The 16,044-nt window shown below is 48.1% G+C and overlaps 1 long non-coding RNA gene across 1 annotated transcript; it reads right to left on the bottom strand.

The window, feature by feature from the left end:
- Nucleotides 1-12,507: 12,507 nt before the first annotated feature.
- LOC114008148 (uncharacterized) lies at nt 12,508-15,023 on the bottom strand. The gene is made up of 2 exons (XR_003549709.1): nt 14,774-15,023; nt 12,508-14,508 (listed from the first exon to the last, which is right to left on the bottom strand). It is a non-coding gene; the product is annotated as an uncharacterized LOC114008148 (long non-coding RNA).
- Nucleotides 15,024-16,044: the final 1,021 nt, after the last annotated feature.

Raw genomic sequence — 16,044 nt, 5'->3', positions numbered from 1 at the left:
TGGGATCTATACATTCTGGCTGTGCAAAATGGCGCTCTGTCCTGTTTCTGGCCGTCCTTCCAATGGCATCCTCACCTCCCATGATGTCGTCCTCGGCTGGTTTTGTAAGGGACCCTTTTGCAGGCCATTCCGTGGTCTGCCAAGCCACCTGCTTACGGGGCATGCCGTGAGGCTGTGGAATACGAAGCTATGGGTCCATTACCATTCTCTCTTCCCTGCAAACTGCTTTCCTTGGTGATGCTGTGGGGGAAGTTGGGACAATAAATAAGGCTTTCTTTATGCCACGAGTGGTGATGCTGGCATCACCTTGACTAGCAAAGAAGGTGAGTCTGTCTCTGAAGCTCACGTTCATTCTTATGAGAACAGATCACTGCCCCCTCAGTTCTGTGGACTATCAAGTTGCTGCAGATCACTCAGTACTATGACAGAGCAGACTGACGTGGCGCTGAGGAGAGTGCAGTGTGCTGCTGACCCTTCCTCATGAAAGCAAGTCGCTTCAGATTTCCCTGTGATTGTCTTCATTAATGGAAACGCACTCGAACATCTTCCAAGCCCATAGCTGCATACCAGCTTCCAGGAGCTCTGCTGACTCCTACCTATATATGCGCCCATCCAGAACAGCAACTCAGGTTGGTTGCCACATGATTAAGTTTGAGATAATCCACAGTTATCATCAAAGGCCCCAATAGCTTTTTACCAGTAAAACATGTAAACTAAGAGCGAACGCTGTAGGAATTACTACCCCTGCCTTTGAAAAGGTCTTAATGGAAGAAATGTATCTGACACCCTCTTACGGAAGTTGGTTCCAAGGATCTCTTTTTTAATAGCTTTCAGTCCACAGATCAGAGAGCCATGTGGGCATGCTGCTGGTTACCAAGCATATCGAAGTCTCACTTTACCCTCTGAGATAGGGAAACAGCATAGGTTAGGTTCTTTCGCTTGCCAGACCCACAGTGAGATGTGTTTGGGTCAGGAGTTCATCTAACATTCCTAAGTCACCACTTCCACCAGTAGGCCTAGGAAGTATTTTGAAACCCCAGAGACTGGAATCAGCTCAAAGTCAGTAGATGAGAACACCCGTAAGTTCTACTTATTTCTTTTTCATCAGTGCTCAGTGGCATTTATAAATCAATACTAGTTTCTCAGGAAAATATTAGGAGAAATATTCATAGTATATACATGTGACAACATTGAGAAGCACTTTCCCCAAAGACTGAAATTTCTTTTCACTCAAGAGATTTCGAGTATTTTTCTTTGAACTGACTTAAGTCCGAAAACTAGAAAAGAGACTACAATGCCCCAGTAGAGTGTCTCGAGTCATACTTTTGCCCACCAGACCTACAATACTCCAGTTACACGTTCCAACAGACATGTCAGCAGACAATCTAATCATTCTGTTCCTCTGGTACCCAGATCAACCTGCCGTCATATAGACCCACAGGAGTGAAAATAAAGACTGCCCTGAATCTTCAGCTGGAGGCCAACAGGTGGCATGGTGGTTAAGGCACTACTCTCCCACATGACCAACCACAGTTCGAGTCCCAAACTTGGCAGCTTGCTTTCTCACCTTCCCCCATTCCTTCTGTCTTTCTCTAGTCAAAGAAGAAGAGGAAGAGGAAGAGGAGGAGGAAGAGGAAGAGGAGGAGGAAGAGGAGGAGAAGGAAGAAGAAGAGGAGGAGAAGGAAGAAGAAGAGGAGGAGAAGGAAGAAGAAGAGGAGGAAGAAGAGTAAGAAGAAGAGGAGGAAGAAGAGGGGAAGAAGAAGGGAAAAAATGAAATAATTCTTTAAAAGAAATTTTGTAAATCTTCACCTGTTTTGGCTGCTATAATGAAATGCATAGACCGGGTGGCTTATAAACAACAGAAATGAATTTCTCCTAGTTCTGAAGGCTGGAAGTTCATGATGAAGGTACCGGTAGATGCGGCGTCTGGAAGGACCAGGCTTCCCAGGCAGCGCTTTCTCACTGTGTCCTCCACGATGGAGGGACAGGGGTCTCTTGAACGCTTCTTCTTGCAAAAGCGTTGAACTTATTCATGAGAAATCCATTCTCACAACCTGACCACCTATCAAAGATTCCACCCCTTAAACTATCACATTGCAGGTTATGATTTCAACATATAAATTTGGGAAGAGACAAAAATTCAGACCACAGCATTTTCCTTCCAGCAGATCATAGTGGTCATTTTGTCCAGCATGTCTTTTGTGGCTAAGTACCAGCACCAGGCCTCTGCCATGCCATGATCCATTTTTCCACCAAAATCAGAAAGCCCAATTGCACGGCCCCTCAGCCACTGTGGTCCCTAGTCTGTGGCAGGGAGACACAGAGCGCTGTCGTAGTTCTGGTGTTCTCCTGAGCAATGCAGGTTCTGCATCACACATGTCTTCCAGGAGTTCCAGGGGGTCGACGAAGCAGCGGCTGGGCAAATCGCTCATGCTGAGTCTATCCCAACACTCATCTCTTGAGCCTTCAGATGCCTTTTTCTATATTATTGGTTGCAGGTTTTTGCTATTCGAGTAAGTTCTATGAATCAGAATTTTTATCAAAATGCATAATTCCTGGCCCACCCTGGACCTCTAGAATCAGAACCCACACTTGAATAAGATCACCAGGTGATTCATTCTGCACAATTTATGACATGACACCTGTTGTAAGCCATTGTTGGGTTAAAGCTTTGGTTCAGAGCAACTCCTGGGGGTCTCAGCCTCGTACATTAAATCTAGAATCCCAGGAACCATCTCCAACAGCCATACACTTCAGCCTGACCTAATCTTACATTCTACCTTCCCATACTGCATGCCTTCAGAATCTGCCTCCCACACATTCTCCCTATGAAGAAAAAACACATTAAAATATGGCCTGGCAGGAAGGAAGCCAGAGCCACCCCTAAAGTAGGCAGGGTGCTGGGCAGGTTGTTTTCTAAAGCTCCTGTCTACATAATGGAATTTTAAAATGTATTGCATGGCACAGGTGAGTGGCAGTAAGGTATAATATATGCATAACTCTTTAGAGCCTGTTTATATTGAAACGACATGGATCCCTTGCCTCTGCAGTTCCTAAAACCATTTATTAACTAATGCTGGTTCCATCGTGACTCACGGCATTCGTCAGCTCCTGCCCAGGAATACCAGCTGCAATGATTCTCTCAAGAGCTGTTACCGTGCGTCACCCACAACGACCACAAGTGCAAGTTACCCAGAGAATGAAGGATGGGAAGAATCATTTGCTTCCTGGCATGTTAAATCAGTCAGGCAGGATTTGGTATTGTGGACAGAAGCTAGCCCTTGCTCCGGGCTAGACGGTGGCACAGCAGTCACACGCTGGACCCACATGGAAGGTGCTAGGCTCATGTCCTGGGACCTCCCTGTGCATGCTGGGCACCTGTGCACACACCCATGCTCCAGGCCAGCCGAGACAGGGGTGGACTGTGGCGTGAGTCTGTCGGGGGGCAGCTCTTTCTTTCTCTCTCATGGAAGAAATATATAAATAAACTTTTTAAAAATATAGCATTTCTTCCAACTGTCTGTGTTCTTTAGGCCATAATCACTGTGCCCGGAGCATGGCTTCCTTCCACGTTGAGCACACCTCTGGCCCTGCACAGCACCACAGCAGGGACACTAGGCAAGAGGTCCCTGGGGGGGCAAGAAGGAAGTCCTACTAGTTCAGGAACACCTGTCTGCCATTCAGCATGGCTTGAGACCGAGCTGGAGAGCACAGGACACGTCTTTATAGGAGGCCTCTCCTCTCTCTGCAGTTACAGGAACTTCAGCTTAGTCCCTGGTCAGAAACTGCACCATCCCTGCAACTCCCTCTGCACCCCCGCCTGCCCCACCACTGCAGCCTCAGCTTCCTGCCATGGTCCTCTCCACCACAGTCTGTATTGAAGGTCACACAGCATGGGGCCAGAGACCACTAAAGCGACTAACTGACTGAGCCATGATGGGGGACCGTATTAGCGTGTCCAGCTGGGAACGCCTTCCCAACATCGCTCAAGAAATGTGTTTTTCCTCCTACATTGTTGGTGGGAATGTAAATTGGTTCAACCACTGTGGAGAACAATATGGAGGTTCCTCAAAGATCTAAAAATAGAACTACCATTTGATCCAGCAATCTCACTTCTGGGTATCTACCCAAAGGACAGGAGAATGCTCAGTCAGAAAATTGCTTACACATCAATGTTTATTGCAGCACTATTCACGATTGCCGAGACATGGAACCAACCTTAATGTCCACAAACTGATGAATGGATTGAAAAAGTGTGGCACATATACTCTATGGAATACTACTCAGCCATAAAAAACAACAAGACCCTGGCATTTGATAGAAAGTGGTCAGATATGGAGGATCTATTGCTGAGTGAAGCTAGCCAGGCTATGAAAGAAAGATATTGCATGTATCCACTTAATAGATACCAACTATCTGCACTCTATGGTAGAGAGCGAAATATTGGAGGACATAAAAGCAGTGAAAATACTTAACAGGGATAAGACAGTGTGGAATGTTTTTAAAAATATAGCATTTCTTCCAACTGTCTGTGTTCTTTAGGCCATAATCACTGTGCCCGGAGCATGGCTTCCTTCCACGTTGAGCACACCTCTGGCCCTGCACAGCACCACAGCAGGGACACTAGGCAAGAGGTCCCTGGGGGGGCAACAAGGAAGTCCTACTAGTTCAGGAACACCTGTCTGCCATTCAGCATGGCTTGAGACCGAGCTGGAGAGCACAGGACACGTCTTTATAGGAGGCCTCTCCTCTCTCTGCAGTTACAGGAACTTCAGCTTAGTCCCTGGTCAGAAACTGCACCATCCCTGCAACTCCCTCTGCACCCCCGCCTGCCCCACCACTGCAGCCTCAGCTTCCTGCCATGGTCCTCTCCACCACAGTCTGTATTGAAGGTCACACAGCATGGGGCCAGAGACCACTAAAGTGACTAACTGACTGAGCCATGATGGGGGACCGTATTAGCGTGTCCAGCTGGGAACGCCTTCCCAACATCGCTCAAGAAATGTGTTTTTCCTCCTACATTGTTGGTGGGAATGTAAATTGGTTCAACCACTGTGGAGAACAATATGGAGGTTCCTCAAAGATCTAAAAATAGAACTACCATTTGATCCAGCAATCTCACTTCTGGGTATCTACCCAAAGGACAGGAGAACGCTCAGTCAGAAAATTGCTTGCACATCAATGTTTATTGCAGCACTATTCACGATTGCCGAGACATGGAACCAACCTTAATGTCCACAAACTGATGAATGGATTGAAAAAGTGTGGCACATATACTCTATGGAATACTACTCAGCCATAAAAAACAACAAGACCCTGGCATTTGATAGAAAGTGGTCAGATATGGAGGATCTATTGCTGAGTGAAGCTAGCCAGGCTATGAAAGCAAGATATTGCATGTATCGAATTAATAGATACCAACTATCTGCACTCTATGGTAGAGAGCGAAATATTGGAGGACATAAAAGCAGTGAAAATACTTAACAGGGATAAGACAGTGTGGAATGGGGAGGGGTGAAGAGAAGAGGATAGAGAAAGATAGCAAGAGGACAATAGAGCGGCAGGACATTAGTGGGACACAGATATGGCTTATTACCTGTTGATGATGACGTGTATAGTATTCTCAACTGGTTTGGTCTGAGAAGTATTTCATGATGGGCAAAGTCTTTGTACAAGCAAAATGAGAAATAGTGATTGACTGTTTAAAAAAATAATTGGAATAATAATAACAATGATTGGGAAAAACAATGAAAAGATATTGAATGTTGAAGCGGGGAGATTAATGTCTCTGTACTGACTGACACGCATGGCATTCCCTTTTGAAAAGCATTGTAATGCACTGTAAAGTTATATGCAATCCAATGTAATATAAACAAGATTACAATGATAATAAAAAATTTTTAAAATGTGTTTTTCTAAGTTCTGAATTAAAACAAACAAAAATCAAGAAACTAGGAGAATGAGAAAAAGTATTGTAATTCCCTGTGAAAATTGGAGCTTGAGAATTAGCAGAGATGTGAGCAGCTCAAAGGAATCCCTGACATCGGCTCGGAAGTCAGAGCGGGGCACTGGGCAGCAGGGCGGACAGGTAAAGGCCCCTGCTCCTGGGAACTGGGCAGGGTGCGGGGACGCAGCCGAGACCTACTTGGGCTCTTGTCTGACAGTCACCACCGTGTCAGCATGTTTGCTGGCCCTGTCTGTGACGATGGCAAGTCATTCTTGCAAATAAACTAAATACTAGTAAGTTTGGACATATACCATACATTTTACAAATCCTATGAGTTGTCTGCCAGGAAATACATTTCGGAAGCAAAATAAATGCTTAAACGGGCACTTTGGGCCTGCAGATCTGTGGAGGTGCTGGCCCTGGTGGGGGCTTATTGGAATATTGCTGTTTTCTCGTGTTTAAATGTTCACTACACACCGTAGTTCCTTGCAAGTATTTCAACAAGAGAACAGAGAGAATACTGTTATCTCTTAATACGAAACTGGAAACAGCAGTGCAGCAGTAAAATGCGACCCTCTCCGAGGCTGACCGACATGGGAGGATGCCACGTGTACCTGAAGACCTCCCTGAAAATGCCAAGCCCTCGTGTGCCCATGGTCCTAGGACAGCTGAGGCTGGGGAAGGACTGCAGTGTGGAGACCCTGTCAGGGGCGTTGCCTCTCTTTTTCACTCATGAAATAAATAAACTTACAAAAAAAAAAAAAAAAAACAGAAACTGATCTAAAATTTGAATTAACAAAAGCAATATCTATTTCAATGGCAAATCCCAAACCAGGGTAAGTAGACAAAAATATGTTTGTTGGTTAAAAAGGAACATTAACCAGGCCAGCAGGTAGAGCAGTAATTTAGATGCTGGACTCCATCATGGTCAACCATGGTTCAAGTCCGGGACCCGACAACTTGAAATTCACTCCAGGCACTTGTGCATGCTTACCCAAAATCCCAAGAGGAGAATGGAGGGGAAGGGATTGCTACATGGCCATCCCACCTGGCAGGGAGGGAGTGACTTCTTATTTTCTGCCTCTCCAGTATGCACACGTGCCCTATAGCAAAAACCTCTCTCAAAATAAATAAATAAAAAGACATGAACTTATTTGAAGACATGCTCCTCAACACCAGTTTAAAGCCGGTTTTGAACACCTCTTCGACCAATCCATTAAGCTGACATCAGGACAGGTAAAAAAGAGTTTCTACGTATAGAATATTTGTCCCAAAACGAAGTTCAAAACTGCCAAACAGTGCAATTCATGCTTATATGTCTTATAACTTTAGGACCCATTTTAAAATATTCTGAAGTAGTATTACCTTTCCATTTTTGAAAGGTCTTCAGTTGGCATTTATTTTGTGTCAGTGTTCCCTTTTTAATATTTTCTATCGTCAAATGTCTATATCAGATAGAGGTTATGTCTATGTGCTGTTGAAATCTATAATTTTGTTATAATATTTTGGTTCATAATAGTAATAACCAAGTCTTTATTGTTACATCTTTTTCTTTTGCTGCAGAAAACCTCTCATTATTTTAGTATAATTTTATTGCAGAAAAATCACTTCTTGTTTCTTATGGCCAATCTTTATCATTTAAAAACATATAGTGTTATGAAAAATAAGAATAATGTAAGTTTGGCAACTGCTGGGCACTTCAATTTCTTGTTTCTGCATCATAGAAGTTAAGGTCTGTCGGGAATTTGGAAACACTGGCCTAGCCTGACACAGTCGCAGTGAGAAGTGGAGATGTGAGAAAAGACTACAACTATTTAAGAGGTACTCGTCTGGAGTAGGTGGCTGACGACGTGAGGAATAGGGAAGGAAGAAGTACCTGGAATAACTCCTCAGCGTCTGCTTTGGTCGGCGGGTGGGTAAAGGTTTCAGGAAGACAAGCAGTGTGGGCAGAGGACCTGGGTGAGCTGAGCTGAGACTGTTAGGACGTGTGAAGGTCAAGGACACGGGTCATTCGGCCAGGCACGTGTTCGGTGTCTGGCACTCCGAGGCCTGAGAACTGAGAACTACCTGCGCATGCATGGGGAGCAGAGCCGCGGGCATGTCGGCATTTGTTCCCGACCGCTCTGGACGTGTTCAGCAGAGCTCAGCTAACAGAAGGGGTGGGCGTTGGGGAGCAGGACGGGAGGACTGCTTTATAGCCCTGTCTTTCCACTGTCTTAGTCATGGGGCAAACCATGCGCGCCGCCCGCTCCAGCGCCCAGGGCCAGCTGTCTTCAGCTCCACACAGAGAGGACAGTGTCCTGTTTTACTTTAACTGAAACCAAATCGGAATGACGTGGAGAAATCACCTTCTTCCCCCTTCCTTTGCTTTAAATGACACCATTTTACACACACAGAGGGAAGCGTAGGGAATTAGTTTAAGCAACTAGGAAAACAGCGCAGTGCAGAGCAGAGGCCAGGAGAACCCGGGGAACCACGGCGCCATCGCTCCTGTGAAATGGTGAGTCTGCACGCATGGGCCTCCGTCTCAGTAAGTTTTCACCTGGAACCTCTGGGCTCTTTCCGATGTGTGTGCTAGAGCAGGGGTCCCAAACCCCGTCGGTCTTCTGGTGCCAGCCTGCCGGGCGTGTGGTGGGAGGTGCACAGCCAGTGAGCCTCCGGTGGTGTTCACAGCCACCCCCGTTGCTGGCACCGCTGCCCCGCTCTGCCTCCTGTCAGATCAGAGAAAGTGCAGGTTCTCACAGGGGAGCGAACCCCATTGTGTGATCGTCTCATTGTATAGTGAATGCGGAAATGGGGTGCAGAGTGCATGTGACACCCTTGGGCCATCCCAAGACCAACTCCCACCCCGTCCATGGAGGGATTGTCTTCCACGAGGCCAGTCCCTGGTCCTGGAAAAGTTGGGGACCGCTGCTATAGAACTTAGAATCATAAGGGATCCCTGCAGGGACCCCCTGCTCCGAGCGACACAGCCTCTGCTGAGCTGTGTAACCCCTCTCGCTCCAGCTCCCATATGCGGAAAAGGAGCCATCCCTGACTTCTGCCTTGCATGGACCGGACGGCTCTCCACGCCCACTGCCAGGGCCATGTCCAGGCTTGGGGCACCTCCCTCTCAGTCGTTCTCGCTCACCAGTCTTCCTCCCTGGAAACCCATTCTGGATCCCGCGGCCTGAGGGAGCATGTGAAACCACACACCTGACCACGTCACAGAGTTCTCGACCCTTCCGCATCTCCCAGCACCCTTGGCATTGAGCACCACGGCTGCCCAGCACGGGGTCCTGCCCCCTTGCTGCTGAGCTCCTCTGGCCTCAGGGTCTTTGCCAGCCCCCAACACCAATCTCAGCGGCTCTGCTCCACAAGCGTGACCGACTGCCTAGCAGCCTTGACCTTCCCGCTCTGCTTGAATGTCACTTTCTCAGAAAATCTCCCCGCTTCTCCAGCCCCACCCCATCCCCTAATTCCCGGTTGGGCCCTTCCTTCTGCAGGCATCCCTGTGACACGGTCGTAGCGCACGTCACGTGTCATTACGACTGGCCAGCTACTTGTCCGTGTCCCCAACTACACCGTGAGTTCTTCATGAGCAGCTACCATGTTTGCTGTGTTCTCCACCGAATCCCCTCCATCTAACCCAGCATTAGGGGAAGGGAAGTGCTCAGAAAGCATATCACGGGATTCCATTTCCAGCCTTGGTGTGGCCACTCGCCTGACCTTACTTCCTGTTGCTCTGCCTGCTTGGCACCAGGTACTGGTCACAGAGCACCAGATCTAGAGTCCGGCTGCCCCGCACTTCACAGTAGTGCTGTTCTGGAGCCTGACACCTGCGCGCGACACTTCCTGACAACGGCCCTAGACAAAGCCATTCTTCAGGCTGAGGTATGCAGTGGCGTGATAGCACCATTTCTATAAATACAATGAACAGCTCATGTAATTTTAGCTCTTCCACATACACTGGTGGTCAGAAAAGTCAGCACGTGTTTTCTTTGTTTTCCTATGCAAAAATGCATCGTGGCTTTTCGACGACTCTATTTTACATAGTCTATAGGATACATTTACACATGTTCTATATTTACACATTTAATATAATATATACTTAGTAGTTTATAATTACATCAATAACATATAGGTAATATATTTCATTGATTGTTTTATAGTTGATTGTATTTTATCCTTCCATTCCATCAGTCTTTGACTATCTTATTTTTATAGTACACGTAGCTCACTGGTGGTTTATTTCAATTGGTGAATTATGCATCCTCGTTTTCCTAATATTGTATCATTTGTTAATAATTACTTATTATGTCAGGGTTTTAGCAGGAAAATAATAGAAGCTTTGTCTTCCAAGTGTTAAGAGATTTTTTTAATAAAAACTTTCATCAGTTCATTCAGAAAACGTTGGTAAAATTCATTTCAGTTGCTATTTCACATGTATCAGAAATCCGAGTGACATTTCTAACAGTAACTTACAGACACAAATGATAAACCACAGTTCCACAGAAAACTAAACATTTTCCACACTGGTCAGTCCTTTCTTTCAGGCAAAGTGCTCTTTTGATGACAGACAAATGAACAGATATCACCATGGGAAACTATTTCAGGCAATCCAAAAAAAAAAAAAGTTTTGATTTATTTTTCTCTTGTAAACAAATGTGTTCGGAGGTTATAACCACAAGGCTTGTCTGGAGCACTGACGGTGTGCTTCTCAGGAGTTCATGTGGGAAACTAAAAATCCTGGAGCTCTCTCAGACGCACGCCACCCGTCTCAGCCTCTGGCACCCTCTAAGAAACTCTCAGGAGTCTGTGTGAGGCTGGTCCCACAGCGCGGTGGTTAACACGACAGGGGGAGCCAGGTCCCACACGATGGAACGCAGCCTGAAATTCAGCCCCGTGGCTTGAAAACGTGTGTGCCAACCCAAGAGCCTAATGGGCTGGAGAAGTGGAGGGGAAAAGGTCGCAGCATTGGAGGAAGATTTCTCTGCCTCTGTCTCTCTCTGGTGAGCATGTGCATCGCTCTGTCAACAAAAACTTAATAATAATAGTAAATACAGCCCATCCGATAGCCGCTGGAACCTTCTGCCTCTCCTCGCACCTGCCCACAACTGCCCTGGAGAGCTCCGCTCTTGCCCTGTCTTCCCCACTCCTTTCATGTGTGCCCCTCCTCACATGGTCCCTCCAGGAAACTCACAGAGGAGATTCTGCAAAATGCAGCCCCGACTTCCCTTCTACAAGCTGGGTGACATTAGCAGGGGTAGCAGTGATGTTCAGCTGACAGCAAGTACTCCAGCACACTCGTCCTGTGCTGAAAACAGTCGTGTTCGCCGACGACATTGAACCTGCTATTCTCTGTGTTCACAGGCACCAACGCCCACTTCCCCGTGGAACCGCACAAGCTAATGAGATGCACCTTTGGTACAGTCCCATAGCCAGCGTCGTGGCGGGGCTGAGCTGTTTGCACTACTTTTTCATGCCTGCTAAGTGGAGGCGTGAGTCACACCCTGTGTCCTACACATAACCCATTAAAAGCAACAGGCCTCTGCAGACCTGGGGAAAACAGGGCAGCCTTGCACTCAGACTGCATTCCTGGCAAAGGCGCTGCAAGTCAGAGTGATGTAAGCTGAATCAGATTTTCCAGTAGAAACTAAGCCACATTCATTACCAACAGCCCAAGGACCAGCTTTGGAGAGAGAGGTTAGCTAAATGCAAATTGTGTGTCCGTGCACGAGTCAAGGCAGGCTTCACAAAGCCAGTAGACACAGAAGCCAGCTGCTGGAGCTCGACACTGACCCGAGCAGTTAATATATTTTAGTGACTTCTGTTGTGTCCGATAACCCTAACCCTAACCCTAACCCAATAATGGAAAATGAAATGAAATTTGTCTAGAGAATCTTTGGACCCACCCTGATAGGAACCTTGCCACAGAGCTTTGAAAAGCAGGGATTCATGGTGATGTTTCGAGAAATCATCCAGGGGTGTCTGCCTGTTAGCATAAATTTTCTCGTAGCTAGCAAGTGTGCAAAACAACAAATAATTGCTCATTAAGTATTTGAAGGCTGTGTTTTGCTTTCTAAACTGCTGTCCCTTAAGAACTAGCTACTATTGGGAACCAGCAGTTAGCGTAATGGCTATGTTGCTGGATTCCCACGTAGTCGACCACGGTTCGCGTACCGGACCCGGTGGCTTAAAACTCACGCCGGGCGTGTGTGCGTGCGTGCCCATGATCCCGAGAGGAGAATGGAGGAGAAGGGATTGCGGCGTGACCATCCCCCCTGGGGGGTGATTTCTCGCTTTCTGTCTCTATGTCTCTCTCTGTCTGTCTGGCGAGCGCATGTGCCCTATAGCGAAAAAAAATTCAAAAAAAAAAAAAAAAAAAAAAAAAAAAGAACTAGCTACTACCTTATTCCCTGATGTTATGCTAGGGATATGTGTATATATGCATATGTGTGTGTGTGTGTGTGTGTGTGTGTGTGTGTGTGTGTGTGTGTGTGTGTGTGTGTGTGTGTGTGTGTGTGTGTGTGTGTGTGTGTGTGTGTGTGTGTGTGTGTGTGTGTGTGTGTGTGTGTGTGTGTGTGTGTGTGTGTGTGTGTGTGTGTGTGTGTGTGTGTGTGTGTGTGTGTGTGCGAGTGTGTGTGTGTGTGTGTGTATGCTTCTAAACGCACAACTTAAGCTTTATTTGCTCTGGAAGTACCATCGTTTTTTCCCCCATTACACTGTTGCAGAGTGCCAAGACTGTCAGGTTCTGGCCTGGACTGGTAGCCAGACTCCCTCATGCACATCATTAAGCTCACCTGAATCCTGACTCCTTTTGCAGCTACAGAGGAATTTAATTCTCTAAGGAAAAAATATACTTTGCATTAAAAATTAAAGACTGAAAAAGTGCCCAGTCAGAACACTGAAGATTGAGAGTGGCTTCTTTCCTCCCGCGAGTAAGCTGGAACATAGGGAACGAGCCTGCCGTCCTCTGCGAAGGCGGGCGCCTTGCTCTGAGGGACCACCTCTGGAATTCCTCTCTGTGAGCCGCCCGTGGACGCAGGGCCATCGGGCAGTCTGTGGCCTTGGCTTTGCGTGCACAAGACAGCGTCCCTCGTCTGCAGCCTCCTTGCCTCTCTCTCCTCCTTTCCACGTGATCTGCCAGAACCCAGGTCTCCCTTTTACAAGATGACTTCAAAAAACTTCATGGAAAAATGGAGTGAAATCCCAACGAGCTTTTTTGGGTACAAAACGATGTTGGAATCTGTGCACCGTTTTTCATGTTGCACATTTTCTACTGACTTACAGAGAGCCCTGTGCTCTGCCGCCAAACAAGGGGAGCCCCGTAGGAGCTGGGGTGAGGGCCGGAGTGAGACTGTCCCTGCTGGGCCAGGGAAGAGCAGCTGTGGAAGGAGCACATCAGGAAGGCGAGGGAGGGCACCACATGGAGAATCGAGGCGCATGCTCCCGCCTCTGGCCAGCAGGTCTCGCCAGTCTGTGACCCAGAGATGGGTGTGTAGAAGAGTCACCGTTCCTCCCCGACCCCGCGAAGACTGTGGGATGCATAGTGTCTTCCTGCTGGAAACACCACCGAGACAGGCACCGGACGCAGGGCAGGTTTGGGGAGAGAAAGCCGCTAGCGTAGCCATGTGATTTCTAATACACACACCGAGGTGGTGAGGTTGCGTCTGACTGGATACCTTCCCAGGTCTCCCAGAGGAAGCGAATTCCCAGAGACAGCTGAAGGAGAGGAAGTCAGCGTGGCAGTTCCTTGGCTCAGGCTCTGTACAGTGCTGTTCCCCGGTAGCTGTGCTCTTCCAGCCTGCCTGCCCCTCCCTCTCGGCAGTCGTTGGCCCTCCCTATGGGACTGTCTTCCTCTCTGCTGACTTCCTGGGGTGAACCTGTCCTGACCAAAGAAAGTGATTTCCCTGCTGGACATAAACAGCCCTGCCGGACGTGAACCCGCAGCCTCTACCCCACGCCAGTGCGGCCGAAGTTCCTGCCCCACTGCCCGCGTCAGAGCCGACTCAGCCTCTCCAGAGTGGTCCCGATTTGCTGTCACATGGTGAGTTCGTGCCGTTAGGGTTAGACTACAGCTCATGGAGGAGGGTCGGCACCTGCGAATTCATCTCATTTTCCTCTGAACGTGGGCATTTAACAGGTCGTGACTGGATTTACTGTCAAAGATGGCCTCGAGCTTAATCCAGGTTGATCAAAGCTCGAATTATCTTTCAAAAGGGTGGCTGTCACACGGTGTCCACAGACATTCTGGCTGTGACACTGTCCACGCGAGGGTGACCAGGATCCCGCTGGACAGACAGGTGGAATACCCTGCCCAGGCTGTGCTTTGAGCTGTCCTGCTGGTCCCATTTAAGCTCTCCTCTTCCTCTTCTCTGTTTCCTCCACCCGAGAGAGGAAGCGCCTTCCTGTGTTTGCACGGGTCTTCCTGTCTGGATTTAACCGTTCCCCAGCTTCTCACCTCCCATATTGCGATTCCTCGCCAACTTGCAAGAAGAAAGGAGGCCAGTGTGAGGATCCCTGTTTTGCAACTGGAAGACGTGAGGCCAGGGAGGTACGAAGAACTGACTCTGAGGTTGCTGTGAAAGATGGGAGAGATAAAAATAACCAAGGTAAGAGGCCCATCACCCAGCTCCAAGTAGATGGAGCTGGCAGCAAGAGAGCTTAGTCATTGAGGCCGACTCCTTTATTTGCAGGAAATTAGAACCAGAGAGAAGTAGTGGCCTGCTCTCTGAAGCTACTGGGAGGCAGTGTTTGCATTCAGGCTGGACCTCGTGCCCAGCCAGGGCATTCCTTCAGGGCTGTAAGGGGCCTTGGGACCATAGGCAGGGCCGTGTTACGTACCCCTCTGCACATCTAGAATCCCCGCAGAAGGACATTTCCGCTGCGTAAGCAATCATACAGCATGTCTTCAATTCTCGGTCTGAAGAGATGACAGTGCAACCAGGAAGGAAAGAACCACACGAGCGAAGCCGCTGCGTGGAGCATTTGTCTGACTGCAAGAGAAGTGGTGTTTCATGTCTATCACCCGGACACTCGGGGCAGGCGGGGGCGTGGTGGTTGGGGTGCTGGACTCCCACATGACCGACCACAGTTCCAGTCCTGGACCTGGCAGCTTACTTTCTCACTTTCTCTCTCTCTCTGTCTCTATCTCTTTCTGGTCAAAATTAAAAATAATAATAAATTAAGCAATTATTTTTTAAAAAAGACTAAAGCAAACAAACAGAACCTGGATGTTTTTTCATTGATGTATGTTTTTCACTAATCATGCTCGTACATTTCCTCCCCAGTCTGCTGACTGCATGGTTCATGGAAGCCCAGCTTTAAGACAGGTTCCCCAGCCTCTCTTCTCGGTAATGATGCCCTGAAGACCTTCTTCTGCAGAAATTCTCGAGTCACCTCTGTCGGGGAAAACCTGACACTCCATGTTCCAGGGGGCACTCGCAGGGCAGCCTGTCTGAAAAAGTTACTCAGGTGTCTGCGCCATAGGACCAGGGTGTGAAAACTGGAGTCATCTCTGCCCTAACCACTGGGCAACATCACCCCTTGGGCCAGTAGAAGCCCCCCTGTTGCCAGGCAGCAGAGAGCAGGAGCCATTATAAAATTCTTCCTGGGGACTCGAGACTCTGGCTGGAAGAAGACAGTGACTGACCAGGTGTTTCATCTGGCTCAATTCATGATGTGTGGACAGAGGCATTTTCCTCCATCCTGCCTCTCAGGAGAGTTGGCTGCCCATTGGAAATTGACTCCAGGCAGAGAGGAGAAGGGAAGCTCGTGTTCTTTGTTAGCACTTCCGAACGTCCCCCAGTGATTTACGCTGGGGATATAGGAGAGCTCTGTAAATCAAGCCCTTCTTGGTTCGTCAGCCCCATGTCAATGTTTGCTGAGTCCTCAAGTCAAAGGCAAGTTGGGACAGCGTGGAGACCTTGGCAAAGCGCTGCTCTCCCCTTCTAGAGCTCCCCATTTGATGAAACAATTCTAAGGTGAGGTTGGCCCTAGGAATTATTCCTCTGACTCATATTCCCTTTGCTCTTTTCACACACTCAGAGTGCAGCAGCTCTGAGTACTGCATAGCCCTGGGCAGAGAGAGGCCAGGACTGGGGCAAAGCCCTGCC

Source organism: Tupaia chinensis, unplaced genomic scaffold (genome assembly GCF_000334495.1).
Source record: "Tupaia chinensis unplaced genomic scaffold, TupChi_1.0 Scaffold000292_1, whole genome shotgun sequence".
In the NCBI taxonomy this organism is placed as follows: Eukaryota; Metazoa; Chordata; class Mammalia; order Scandentia; family Tupaiidae; genus Tupaia; species Tupaia belangeri.
The sequence above is the reverse complement of the archived record's forward strand: the minus strand, read 5'-3'. Positions and strand labels throughout refer to the sequence as shown.